Raw genomic sequence first — 14577 nt, 5'->3', positions numbered from 1 at the left:
ATTGGAGTTCAGAAGAATGAGAGGGGATCTCATAGAAACGTTTAAAATTCTGACGGGTTTAGACAGGTCAGATGCAGGAAGAATCTTCCCAATGTTGGGAAAGTCCAGAACCAGGGGTCACAGTCTAAGGATAAGGGGTAAGCTATTTAGCACCGAGGTGAGGAAAAACTTCTTCACCCAGAGAGTGGTGAACCTGTGGAATTCTCTACCACAGAAAGTAGTTGAGGCCAATTCACTAAATATATTCAAAAAGGAGTTAGATGTAGTCCTTACTACTAGGGGGATCAAGGGGTATGGCGAGAAAGCAGGAATGGGGTACTGAAGTTGCATGTTCAGCCATGAACTCATTGAATGGCGGTGCAGGCTCGAAGGGCCGAATGGCCTACTCCTGCACCTATTTTCTATGATTTCTATGTATGATTTGAAATCCGTTACTTTCTGTATCAGTTAACCCGGTTTTGGAACAGATTAAATTTAACAAACTCATCCACACATTTTACACGTGATAGCCTGTGAAATATCGTGATATTTGTAATTGTTATTGCCACAAACTCCGTTCCCTAGTCACTGATTCCATTCCTCTCCCCAACTTCTGTCTGACACTGAACCAGTCTGTTCGTAACCTTGGTGTCATACTTAACCCTGAAATACGTTTTTGACCACATATCCACAGCATAACTAAGATTGTCTAGTTCCACCTCTGTAACATTGCCCATCTCTGCTCTTGCCTCAGCTCATCCACTGCTGAAGCCCTCATCCATGTCTTTGTTACTTCTGGTCTTGACAATTCCAACGCACTCCTCCCACATTCTACCCTACATAAACCAGAGTTGATCCGAAACTCAGCTGCCCGTGTCCGAACTCACACCAAGTCCTGCTCACCTATCACCCCTCTGCTCGCTGACCTACACTGGCTTTTGTTAAGCAACGCTTTGAGTTCAAAATTCTAATACTTATTTTCAAATCCCTCCATGGCCTCGCCCCTCCCTAGCTCTGTAATCTCCTCCAGCCCCACATCTGCTCCCCTCACCCCCCGGCCAAAAAGATATCTGCCTTCCTGAGCATCCCTGATTATCATTGTTCAACCACTGGTGGCTTTGTTGGCTGTGCCTTCTGTTGTCCAGGCCCCAAGTTCTGGAATGCCCAGCTTAAACCTTCCTGTCTAACCCGTGCTGTACCTGCCCTGGCAGTTTTTGATGGGATAGTGTATCTAGGGGATATAGTCTCAGAAAAAGTGGCCGCCCATTTAAAACTGAGATGTGGAGGAATTTCTCCTCTCAGAGAGTTGTAAATCGGTGAATTCTCTGTCCCAGAGAGCTGTGGAGGCTGGGTCATTGAATATATTTAAGGCGGAGATAGACAGATTTTTGACCGACAAGTGAGTAAAGGGCTCTGGGGAGTGTGCAGGAAAGTGGAGCTGACTCTATGATCAGAGCAGCCATGATCTTATTGAATGGGGAGCAGGCTTGGGGTCCGGGTGGCCCACTCCCGCTCCTATTTCTCATGGTCTTCACCCACCGAGCATGTTTTTTTCCCTTGTCTCTAGTGCCCACTGATCATTATCCCAACATTCACACCCTATCCTGACTAATGTTGTTCTAACTCCTGTCAGTACTATCTGAATTCGGCCCATCCCCCCTGTTGTCTCTCTAATCTCTCCTGCCTTCCCCCCTATCACAGGCCTTCCCTGTTGTCCTTTCTCCCCCTCCCCCTTTCAGTGCTCCTTCAGGATCTGTTCTTTCCCAGCACTCTCCAGTTGTGACGGAATGCCGCGGCCCCGCCCCCTCTGACGCTGCCCACAGATGCTGCCTGGGCCGCGGACACTTCCAGCATCTTCTGTTTGTGTCGCCAGAGACACTTTCCCTTCAGCACCGCGCGCCTTGGCTTGTTCGCCGATTGATTGATTGGTGCCTCGGCCCCGCCCCCGCCGCGGAGCAGCGCGCGCTGGGTGGGCTGGTGTCCCGCGCCGCCTCGCCATTGGCTGCGGGCTGACGGGCGGTTGGCGGGCTCCGCTCGCGGCCTTTGAACTCGGGTGCCCGGGTGAGGCGGGGCGGAGTTGTGCGCAGGCGCGGGCCAGCCTATTGGCCGCGGACGGATGGACGACGTTTCACCGCCGTCGCGGAGGATGGAGCAGCGGCCCGAGCAGCGCGCCCGGTCTCCCTGCGGACTCACATACTCACGGACACGCGCGGGTAGCGAGATTTGGCCGCCGAGTCTGCGGGTGGCGGCTGCGGGGCACCTTCCGGCGGGGACGGGCCTTGGATACTGTCGGGGATTGCGCGCAGTTCGGCCGCCATCTTTGGGCAGCACGGGACCGGCCTCCACAGGGAGCGACAGGGGCGGGGCTTCCTGACGTCACAATGCTTTCCATTGTCCCTCTGCAGGGCAGGGAGCATGCGCGGCGGCCATCTTACTGCAGGGAGGCCATCAGGTGCAGGATGGGGACCAGTGACATGAATACATGAGAACATCAGAAATAGGAGATGAGTCGGCATTTGGTCCCTCGAGCTTGCCGCCATTCAATAAAATGATAGCTGCAGCATCTGGGGTGGTTCTCCTTGGAGCAGTGAAGGTGCAGGGCAGGTTTAACAGAGGTGCTCACAATCAGGAAGCTTTAGATTGAGTCAGGGAACAGAGTGGTTCTCCTCACACAATCAGAGAATGGTTACAGCACGGAAGGCCATTCGGCCCGTCGAGACCCTGCTGGCTCCCAGCTCGTCCCACTGCCCCGCCCTTCCCTCACACCGGCCCTGCAAATGTTTTTTTTCAGAAACTTAACCAACTCTCTTTTGAAAGCTGTTGTTGATTCTTCCTCCACTACCCTTTCAGGCCGTGCATTCCAGATCCTAACCATGTGGTGTATTTAGATTTCCAAAAAACATTCAATAAGATGCCACACAAAAGGTTACTGCAGAAGATAGAGGTATGCAGAGTCAGAGGAAATATATTAGCATGGATAGAGAATTGGCTGGCTAACAGAAAGCAGAGAGTCGGGATAAATGGGTCCTTTTCGGGTTGGAAATCGGTGGTTAGTGGTGTGGCACAGGGATCAGTGCTGGGACCATAATTGTTTACAATATACATAGATGACCTGGAAGAGGGGACAGAGTGTAGTGTAACAAAATTTGCAGATGACACAAAGATTAGTGGGAAAGCGAGTTGTGTAGAGGACACAGAGAGGCTGCAAAGAGATTTGGATAGGTTAAGCGAATGGGCTAAGGTTTGGCAGATGGAATACAATGTCGGAAAATGTGAGGTCATCCACCTTGGGGAAAAAAAACAGTAAAAGGGAATATTATTTGAATGGGGAGAAATTACAACATGCTGCGGTGCAGAGGGACCTGGGGGTCCTTGCGCATGAAACTCTTTTTGGAGCTTATCTGAAAAACATAAAACATTAATCCATGGCACCCGACCTGGATGACACACCAGACATTTACAAGGCCCTTTTTTTCCTTTTTTTGTGTTTTTCTTTTTTTCTTTTTTTTTTTTGGGCACTAAAATCACATTTTTTTTCCAGTGCCCCCTATAAAAGGGGAGGGGGACACTAAAAGCACCGGCAATTAAAACAAATTAAACTTTAAAACGTAAAATCAAATTAAAATTTGGTTGCCGGACGTGATGATGCACTCCAGTCCCTACGGATGTTTCGCCTTCCTCCGCGCCTTCCTTCCGATCAGACGCTCTCCCTCCCCCCCGCCGGAGGTCGTGAAAACAAAGGCCTCCGACGATGCCCGTGCACCTACGGCTCCCGGCACACGGACGCTACTAGGGGGAGGGGTGGCGGCGGCGCCAGCCTTGGCCGCCTTCGGTGGTTTGACGGCCTTGGAGGTGGGGCAGTTCTTGCGAACGTGCCCCACCTCCCTGCAGACATGGCACCGCACGCCGTCCGACGTCCAGAAGATGCGGTAGGCAGTCCCCTCATGCACCACATTAAAATTGCCTTCCGTCGTCTCCTCCCACGCCAGCTGGACAAAGAGCTGGCGGCGGAAGGAGAACACATGGCGCAGGCTGTTCTCCCTGAGGCCGAGCGGTATGGGGTTGATCCCCGACATTACCTCCCCCAGTTGGTGTAGGTGAGGGAGGAGGAGCTCAGCGGGAACAAAGGGTGGGACGTTTGAAATGATGACCCTCTGCGCGGTGGCCTCGAGAGGGTCCACCGGCAGGAATGTCCCGCCCACCGTGAGCCCCTTTTCGAGGGCCAGGGACACCGCCCGCTCCGACCCCAGGAAGAACACAGCCTTCCCAGACATCTTGGAGGCTGCGACAATGGCCGAGGGGCCGACTACCCCAGCCATCGCCCGCACGCACTCCTCAATGCTCATTGTGGGGTGAGTGTAGCTCTTGACCCCGTGTTTCTTGGTGATAAGTCTGAAAGGTGGCAGGGCAGCAGGTGGCGCAGGAGGTGCTGTGGATGTGGACGCCACCTGCGCATATGTCCTTGCTGGCCCTGCCACCGGCGTGGATGGGGTCGCCATCACGGGGTCCCTTTAAGGGCTACACCCACCCCAAAGTCACAGGCCTTAATGGTCTTAATTGGCCTCGTTCAATAAGACTGAGCAGAGGAGCTCTTAACGAGGCACACCTCTGCCCTAGTTGACAATTGGGGAGGGGCCTTGCTCCCTCTGCTCAGTTGTCTTAATTGTTTTTTAAAATTTAGGAGGATAGGGCTCTCAGAGAGAGAGGGGAGAGACAGAGAGAGAGAGATAGAGTGAGGGGGTGTGGGAAAGAGGGAGGCTGCGAGGGCAGGTCTCCCCTCACATCGATGGTTGGGTGCACTCCCCAGATGGCAAACAAAACACAATCTTTGGGGTGGTCTTCGGGTGGGGGGAGATGATGTCTTCACCTGAGGCAGCTTGAGCCACACAGGCACACACAATGTTAATTAGGGTAAATATATAGTTATCAGCCTGGTAGCTCCAGCTATCCCAGGCTAGGCAATGGGGGAGGGTTGCTTCAGTGGTGTGTGGGGCCTAGTTGAAAGCAAGACCCCCACACACACTTCCACACACACACACACACCCCCCGCGATGTTCCGGCCCTCGAAAGGTCTTCTTTTCTCCCCCCACCAATACAACAATGTCTTTCGGGGAATGCACCAACACCCACCTGTAGAATGATGCAGAATCTCCCTCCTTCCACACAGGTTGTTGTTTTTTTCCCCCTCTCTCCAACTCTCTGTAGCAGTAATAAAGGTGATAAATGTTTCTGTACTCCACCTCTCCCTCCGGATGTTGAATGGGTAGCAAGCCAGCCCTTCCCTCCTATTCCTGGGCTGGTCTCAGGGCTCACTCCAGGCCTTCCACACGGGAGCAAAGCAGGTAGCTCCTTCCCTCACAGCAGCAGGGCTCCAATGGAATAGGCCACGCCTCCACTGCTCCACCATTGGTCCTTGTGCATGAAACTCTTTTTGGAGTTTATCTGAAAAATATAAAACATTAATCCGTGCCACCCGACCTGGATGACACACCAGACATTTACAAGGCCCTTTTTTTTCCTTTTTTGTGTTTTTTTTTGGGGGTACTAAAATCACATTTTTTTTCCAGTGCCCCCTATAAAATGGGAGGGGGACACTAAAAGCACCAGCAATTAAAACAAATTAAACTTTAAAACATAAAATCAATTTAAAATTTGGTTGCCGGGCGTGATGATGCACTCCAGTCCCTCCGGTGCACACCTCTCGCGGAAGGCCGCGAGCGTACCGGTGGACACTGCGTGCTCCATCTCCAAGGACACCCTGGACCAGATGTAAGAGCAGAAGAGAGGCAGGCAGTCAGGTTGAACGACCCCTTCGACTGCCCGCTGCCTGGACCGGCTGATGGCAACCTTGGCCGTGCCCAGGAGCAGTCCTACGAGGAGGCCCTCGGACCTACCCGCTCCCCTCCGCACAGGGTGCCCAACGATCAGGAGAGTGGGACTGAAGTGCAGCCAGAATTTCAGGAGCAGCCCCTTTAAATAATAAAACAGGGGCTGCAACCTCGTGCACTCATTAAAAACATGGAACACGGACTCCTCCAGACCGCAGAAATTGCAGGCGGCCTGGGAGTCTGTGAACCGGCTTAAAAATTTGTTGCACAGCACTGCTCCGTGCACCACCCTCCAGGCCAAGTCCCCGATGAATAGTGGGAGGACTCCCGTGTAGAGTGCCCTCCATCGGGGGCCCCCGCCTCCTCCGGACGGCAAGATGGTACGCCATGGCGTGTCCGGACAGCCGGCGAGGATGGCAAAGTTGAGAGTGTGCAGGAGCAGCCCGTACAGGAAACCCCTCCGCGCGGAACTGAAAGGCAAGGAGGGGATTTCCCCAAGGCGGCTCAAGTTGTGAGGCGCCGGCCACCAAGGGAGGTTCCGGGGTTTGGCGCCGATGAGGAATTCCGTCCGGACGGGGGTCAGTTCGGACGGGATCTCCCCATGTGCTTGAGCCTCCTCGATGCACCTAACAGAGTCAGGGCCCAAAGCTGTTTTTAGAGACTCGATGGCTTCGGCCGCGCGGCTGACGTCGGCTGAATTTAGGCGCCGCGCCAGCGTGTCTGGCGCCATCCAGCCCGCTCCTCCGCCATCGAGCAGGTCCATGACCCTGGTCACCTCACCAGCCACAGCCCTCTCTTCCGACCGCCACATAAAACCTCGGTCGTGGAGGAACGGATTCCCGAGCAGCGGCTCCTGCAGGACAGCTGCCACTCCAGCCGGCGGAGAGCTGCGCTTGGTGGAGACTTTGTTCCAGAACCTGATGAGTTCCTTGTAAAAGACAGGCAGCTCCCGGAGGGCGGTCCTGACACCCCCCAAGTTCACAAACAGGAGCTGCGTGTCGTAATTGAGGTTGCGCTGCTGGCGGAAGAAATACATCGCCAGAGCACACCACCTAGGAGGGGGCTCGATGTAAAGGTATCTCTGCAGGGTCTGAAGACGGAAAGTCGCGAGCTGGGTGCTGATGCACACCAACGACTGACCGCCCTCCTCAAGTGGGGGACTCTAGACCGCGGAAGAGACCCAGTGCTTCCTGTTGTTCCAGAAGAAGTCCACCAGCTTCTTCTGTATCTTGGCGACAAACGCAGGGGGAGGGGTCAAAGTGACCAGCTGGTACCACAACATTGCGGCCACCAGCTGGTTTATGACTAGCGCTCGACCCCTGTAGGACAGCACTCGGAGCAGTCCTGTCCAGCGCCCTAGGCGAGCGGCGACCTTGGCCTCCAGCTCCTGCCAGTTCGCCGGCCAGGCTTCCTCGTCGTGGCTAAGGTAGACTCCCAGATAGAGGAGATGGGTCATGCTCCAGGCAAAAGGCCTGAGCTCCTCCGGCAGGGAGTCCACCCACCACTGACCCACCAGGAGTCTGGAACATTTCTCCCAGTTGATCCTGGCGGAGGACGCGGCCGAGTAAATCTCCTGGCACTCACGCATCCTCCGCAGGTCAGCGGGATCCTCTACCGCGAGGAGCACGTCATCAGCGTAAGCCGAGAGGACGACTTCCACGCCCGGCCCTTGCAGAGCCAGTCCCGTCAACCTCGTCCGCAGGAGGCGCAGGAAAGGCTCCACGCAGATGGCATATAACTGGCCGGACATGGGGCATCCCTGGCGCAGCCCTCTCCTAAAGCGAAGGGGCGCCATCAAGGACCCGTTAACCTTAATCAGACACTCCGCGGCGGCATACAGAAGTCGGATCCGGGTGACGAAATGCGTCCCGAACCCGAAAGCGCGCAGAGTTCCGAGCAGATAGTCGTGATCCACCCTGTCGAACGCCTTCTCTTGGTCGAGAGATAGGAAGGCGACCGACAGACCAGCCTCCTGGGAATGATAGAGGAGGTTCGGACCAGATGGATGTTGTCGTAGATTGTCCGGCCCGAGACCGTGTAGGACTGGTCGGGGTGGATCATGTGGTCCAGCACGGCAGCAAGGCAAGCAGACATCGCCCTGGTGAAGATTTTGTAGTCCGTGCTGAGGAGGGAGACCGGGCGCCAGTTCTTAAGGAGGCGGAGATCGCTCTTCTTAGGCAGCAGGACGATGACTGCCCTGCGCCAAGAGAGGGGCATCTCCCCGGTCGCCAGACTTTCCCCCAGGACCCGCGCGTAGGCGCTCCCCAGGACGTCCCAGAATGCCCTGTGGAACTCCACGGTCAGCCCGTCCAGCCCCGGAGTTTTTCCCCTCGAGAGCCGGTCGAGGGCACCGATCAGCTCCGCCAGGCTTAGCGGAGCTTCCAAATTTTCACCGCCCTCCGGGCTGACTTTCGGCAGGTCCTCCCACAAAACTCTACGCGCTTCCTCGCTGGACGGATCCGGAGAGAACAGAGTCCCGTAATATTCACGGGCCTTGTTGTTGATGCCCTCCAGATCCGAGACGAGAGAGCCGTCGTCAGCCAGCAGCGTCAAGAGCTGCTTACGGACACTCTGCCTTTTTTCCAGCGAGTCGAAGAAGGGGGAGCCGTGGTCCAGATCCCGCAGGAACCGGATCCACGACCTCACGAACGCGCCTCGGGACCCGATGAGCTGCAGGTCCTTCAGCGCGGCCTTCTTAGCTTCGTACACCGTCCGCAGGGCCGGGTCCTCGACGACTTGACCGAGACGGGATTCCAGGTTGAGCACCTCTTTTTCTAGGCGCCCGACCCTGGCCGCCCGCCTCTTGGTCGACCCCCTCGCGTACTCTTGACAGAAGACGCAGACGTGAGCCTTGCCCACGTCCCACCATAGCCTCAAGGAGGGGAAGCCCCCCTGCTTCCTTCTCCAGTCGGCCCAGAATCGACGGAACGAGTCCTGGAACCGCACGTCCTCCAGCAGCCGGTTGTTAAAGTGCCAGTACGCGGACCCCGTCCTCGCGTGGAGCGAAGCGAGCTCTGCCCACACCAGGTGGTGGTCCGAACACGGCACCGGCCGCATGGAGGCCGCCAGGATGCAGGAAACGTACGCCCGAGACAAATAAAGGCAGTCGACTCTGGACCATCCTACTCCAGGCCTCACCCAAGTAAAGGCGCTGGAGTCGGGGTGGAGATTTCGCCAGATGTCCACCAAGTCAAAGGACCCGACCAGGTCCCTCAACTTCTCGATCGCCGTCATGCTCTGTGGGGCACCGGAGCGGTCCCTCGCCTCGAGGGTGCAGTTAAAATCCCCCCCGAGGACAATGCAGTCGCCGACGTCAACAGAGCCAAGAAGAGCGGACACTTCTTCGAAGAAGCGCGCTTGATGCGGGCCGGGCTGAGGGGAGTACACGTTCACGAGATGGAGCGGCACGTCCCCCAGGCGAACCGTTACGTGCAGCAAGCGGCCTGGCACGGGCTCCTTGACCCCCAAGATCTCCGGCTGAAAATATGGGCCCAGCAAGATGGCCACCCCACTAGAAGTGGCGGTGAGGTGGCTCATGCGGACCTCTCCTTGCCATTCCAGGAGCCACGTGGCTTCATCTCCTGGAACGGTGTGGGATTCTTGCAGGAAGCACACCGCATATTTCCCCTCCTGCAGGAGCGAAAAATTGTCAAATCTACGGCGTGCCCCTCTGCCACCGTTGATGTTGAGGCTGGCTATGGTTATCTTCGTGGCAAAAGCATAGTGCAACCTCTACCTTAACCTATTGTGGGGAGGGAGCGGAGTCTTTTGTTCACCTCCACTCCCTCCGCAGCCCAGCGAGGAGTCCCTCGAGCTCGCGCTGCTCAAGGTATTGCGCCTTTGTCAAGGGCCCGCCCGCGGCCAAGATTTTAGCGGCGGCACGGACGGACCCCTTGATCAGCTCTGGCTCGGACCATTTTTCCAGGGCCAGTTGGGCTTGGTTGCAGCGACCCCGGCTCTGGGCCAAAAAGTCCCGGAGTTCCTTTGCAGGAATGAGGAGGGTCTCAGCGGCGGTCACGAGCAGATCCACCGCCTCACTGGCGGTGGTCTCTAGATCTTCTCCCGCGTCCCCCACCAAGTCTCCATCCTCTTCCAGGAGGTGGCCGCCAGCAGCCGGCCCATCGACCGCACAAGGTACGGCAAATGACCCGGCCACTCCAACCGGCCCTGGCTCTGCCCCGATCCCACCCCCAGGATCGTCGGCAGAGGAATCCCCACTGGGCTCTTTTAAAAATGGTGCTGTGTCGGGAAACGACAGCGGAAGGGGTTCCCCCTCCGCCCCAGGAACCGGGGAACAAGGAGAGACCCGGCCATAGGAAATCCCCAGGCCCTCCAAGTGCTCCAGCTCTAAAGTAGGGGGCGAGGGTGGGTGTTCCTCCCCCTCCCCGCTGCCACTCTCTGGCCCAGCATGTACAGTGTCATTAAAATTATTCTTAATTTCAGTTTCTGCCGGGTCGAGCGAGTCGCGGGGGAAGTTGATTAATAGCTGGGCGGGCTCAGGTTCGGCCTTTTCGGCCCTGCCCGCCTCAGTCCCCGGGATGCCCGGCCTGGCGGCAATGCATTCCTCCGCTGGCCCCATGCCCCCCATGACAGGCAGATCTTCCTCGCCATCCCCGGGAGGCAGAGGCTGGGCAGCCTCGACTGTCTCACCCTCCCCGGGGACAGATTCCTCTTGCCTACGGCGCAGTTTGGGGGCGCTGGTGGGGGACGCGGGACACGGGGCGGGCACCGACTCCTCCACGGAGGGATGTTGTTCCCCCTCCGCCTCATTGGAGCGGCACCTCCTTTTGTTCCTGGGGGTGCGCGGAGGCAGGGAGACCTCCATGTCTGCCGAGGCCTCCAGCTCCACCCCCCCCTTTTTCTTTTCTTGCCCGCGCCCGAGCCCCTCTGTGATACTGGTCAAGGGCTCGGGCACGGGCTCAGGGCACCCCGCGCTCGCCGATGTCAGGGTTGGGCTGAGCGCGGTGTTCAAGCTGTCTGGCGCACCGAGGGGACCTGCCTCGAGATGTTTCGCCTTCCTCCGCGCCTTCCTTCCGATCGGACGCTCTCCCTCCCCCCCACCGGAGGCCGTGAAAACAAAGGCCTCCGACGATGCCCTCGCACCTACGGCTCCCGGCACGCGGACGCTACTGGGGGAGGGGTGGCGGTGGCGCCAGCCTTGGCCGCCTTCGGTGGTTTGGCGGCCTTGGAGGTGGGGCAGTTCTTGCAAACGTGCCCCACCTCCCTGCAGACATGGCACCGCACGCCGTCCGATGTCCAGAAGACGCGGTAGGCAGTCCCCTCGTGCACCACATTAAAATTGCCTTCCGTCGTCTCCTCCCGCGCCAGCCGGACAAAGAGCTGGCGGCGGAAGGAGAACACGTGGCGCAGGCTGTTCTCCCTGAGGCCGAGCGGTATGGGGTTGATCCCCGACCTTACCTCCCCCAGTTGGTGTAGGTGAGGGAGGAGGAGCTCAGCGGGTACAAAGGGCGGGACGTTTGAAATGATGACCCTCTGCACGGTGGCCTCGAGAGGGTCCACCGGCAGGAACGTCCCGCCCACCGTGAGCCCCTTTACAAGGGCCAGGGACACCGCCCGCTCTGACCCCAGGAAGAACACAGCCTTCCCAGACATCTTGAAGGCTGCGACAATGGCCGAGGGGCCGACTACCCCAGCCATCGCCCGCACGCACTCCTCAATGCTCATTGTGGGGTGAGTGTAGCTCTTGACCCCGTGTTTCTTGGTGATAAGTCTGAAAGGTGGCAGGGCAGCAGGTGGCGCAGGAGGTGCCGTGGATGTGGACGCCACCTGCGCATATGTCCTTGCTGGCTCTGTCACTGGCGTGGATGGGGTCACCATCACGGGGTCCCTTTAAGGGCTACACCCACCCCAAAGTCACAGGCCTTAATGGTCTTAAGTGGCCTCGTTTGAATGTATGAACAGAGGGAGCTCTGAAAGAGGCACATCTCTCCCCTAGTTGGCAATTGGGGAAGGGCCTTGCTCCCTCTGCTCAGTTGTTTTAATTGTTTTTTTATTAACAAATTAGGAGGAAGGGCTCTCAGAGAGAGAGGGGAGAGACAGAGAGAGAGAGATTGAGCGAGGGGGTGTGGGAAAGAGGGAGGCTGCGAGGGCAGGTCTCCCCTCACAGCAATGGTTGGGTGCACTCCCCAGATGGCAAAACAAAACACAGTCTTTGGGGTGGTCTTCGGGTGGGGGGAGAAGATGTCTTCACCTGGGGCAGCTGGAGCCACACAGGCACACACTCCCAACGATGTTAATTAGGGTAATTAATAGTTATCAGCCTGGTAGCTCCAGCTATCCCAGGCTAGGCAATGGGGGAGGGGCGCTTCAGTGGTGTGTGGGGCCTAGTTGTAAGCAAGACCCCCACATACACTTCCACACACACCCCCCCCCCCCCGCGATGTTCCGGCCCTCGAAAGGTCTTCTTTTCTCCCCCCACCAATACAACAATTTCTTTCGGGGAATGCACCAACACCCACCTGTAGAATGATGAAGAATCTCCCTCCTTTCACATAGGTTGTTGTTTTTTCCCCCTCTCTCCAACTCTCTGTAGTTGTAATAAAGATGGTAATTTTTCTGCGCTCCTCCTCTCCCTCCGGATGTTGAATGGGTAGCAAGCCAGCCCTTCCCTCCTCTTCCTGGGCTGGTCTCAGGGCTCACTCCAGGCCTTCCACACAGGAGCAAAGTAGGTAGCTCCTTCCCTCACAGCAGCAGGACTCCAATGGAATAGGCCACGCCTCCACTGCTCCACCATTGTTCCTTGTGCATGAAACTCTTTTTGGAGTTTATCTGAAAAACATAATCATTAATCCGTGCCACCCGACCTGGGTGACACACCAGACATTTACAAGGCCCTCTTTTTTTTTTCCTTTTTTGTGTTTTTTTTTGTGTTTTTCTTTTTTATTTTTGGGCACTAAAATCACTTTTTTTTTTCCAGTGCCTCCTATAAAAGGGGAGGGGGACACTAAAAGCACCGGCAATTAAAACAAATTAAACTTTAAAACATAAAATCAAATTAAAATTTGGTTGCCGGGCGTGATGATGCACTCCAGTCCCTCCGGTGCCCACCTCTCGTGGAAGGCCGCGAGCGTACCGGTGGACACCGCGTGCTCCATCTCCAAGGACACCCTGGACCGGATGCAAGAGCGGAAGAGAGCCAGGCAGTCAGGTTGAACGACCCCCTCGACCGCCCGCTGCCTGGACCGGCTGATGGCACCCTTGGCCGTGCCCAGGAGCGGTCCTACAAGGAGGCCCTCGGACCTACCCGCTCCCCTCCGCACAGGGTGCCTAAAGATCTGGAGAGTGGGACTGAAGTGCAGCCAGAATTTCAGGAGCAGCCCCTTTAAATAATAAAACAGGGGCTGTAACCTCGTGCACTCAATAAAAACATGGAACACGGACTCCTCCAGACCGCAGAAATTGCAGGCGGCCTGGGAGTCCGTGAATCGGCTTAAAAATTTGTTGCACGGCACTGCTCCATGCACCACCCTCCAGGCCAAGTCCCCGATGAATAGTGGGAGGACTCCTGCGTAGAGTGCCCTCCATCGGGGACCCCTGCCTCCTCCGGATGGCAAGATGGTATGCCATGGCATGTCCGGACGGCCGGCGAGAATGGCAAAGTTGAGAGTGTTCAGGAGCATCCCGTACATGAAACCCCTCCGCGCGGAACTGAAAGGCACGGAGGGGATTTCCCCGAGGCGGCTCAAGTTGTGAGGCGCCGGCCCCCGAGGGAGGTTCCGGGGTTTGGCGCCGATGAGGAATTCCGTCCGGACGGGGGTCAGTTCGGATGGGATCTCCCCACGTGCTTGAGCCTCCTCGATGCACCTAACAGAGTCAGGGCCCAAAGCTGTTTTTAGCGACTCGATGGCTTCGGCCGCATGGCGGACGTTGGCTGAATTTAGGCGCCATGCCAGCATGTCTGGCGCCATCCAGCCCGCGCCTCCGCCATCGAGCAGGTCCCTGACCCTGGTGACATCACCAGCCACAGCCCTCTCTTCCGACCGCCACATAAAACCTCGGTCGTGGACGTACGGATTCCTGAGCAGCGGCTCCTGCAGGACAGCCGCCACTCCAGCCGGCGAAGAGCTGCACTTGGTGGAGACTTTGTTCCAGACCCTGATGAGTTCCCTGTAAAAGACAGGCAGCTCCCGGAGAGCGGCCCTGACACCCCCCAAGTTCACAAACAGGAGCTGCGTGTCGTAATTGAGGTTGCGCTGCTGGCGGAAGAAATATGTCACCAGAGCACACCACCTAGGAGGGGGCTCGACGTAAAGGTATCTCTGCAGGGTCTGAAGATGGAAAGTCGCGAGCTGGGCGCTGACGCACACCAACGACTGACCGCCCTCCTCAAGCGGGAGACTCAAGACCGCGGCAGAGACCCAGTGCTTCCTGTTGTTCCAGAATAAGTCCACCAGCTTCTTCTGTATCTTGGCGACAAACGCAGGGAGAGGGGTCAAAGTGACCAGCCGGTACCACAACATTGCGGCCACCAGCTGGTTTATGACTAGTGCTCGACCCCTGTAGGACAGCACTCGGAGCAGTCCTGTCCAGCGCCCTAGGCGAGCGGCGACCTTGGCCTCCAGCTCCTGCCAGTTCGCCGGCCAGGCTTCCTCGTCGGGGCTAAGGTAGACTCCCAGATAGAGGAGATGGGTCGTGCTCCAGGCAAAAGGCCTGAGCTCCTCCGGCAGGGAGTCCACCCGCCACTGACCCACCAGGAGTCCGGAACATTTCTCCCAGTTGATCCTGGCGGAGGACGCGACCGAGTAAATCT

The sequence above is a fragment of the Pristiophorus japonicus genome, unplaced genomic scaffold (assembly GCF_044704955.1).
Source record: "Pristiophorus japonicus isolate sPriJap1 unplaced genomic scaffold, sPriJap1.hap1 HAP1_SCAFFOLD_452, whole genome shotgun sequence".
Lineage (NCBI taxonomy): Eukaryota > Metazoa > Chordata > Chondrichthyes > Pristiophoridae > Pristiophorus > Pristiophorus japonicus.
This window is presented reverse-complemented; position numbering follows the sequence as displayed.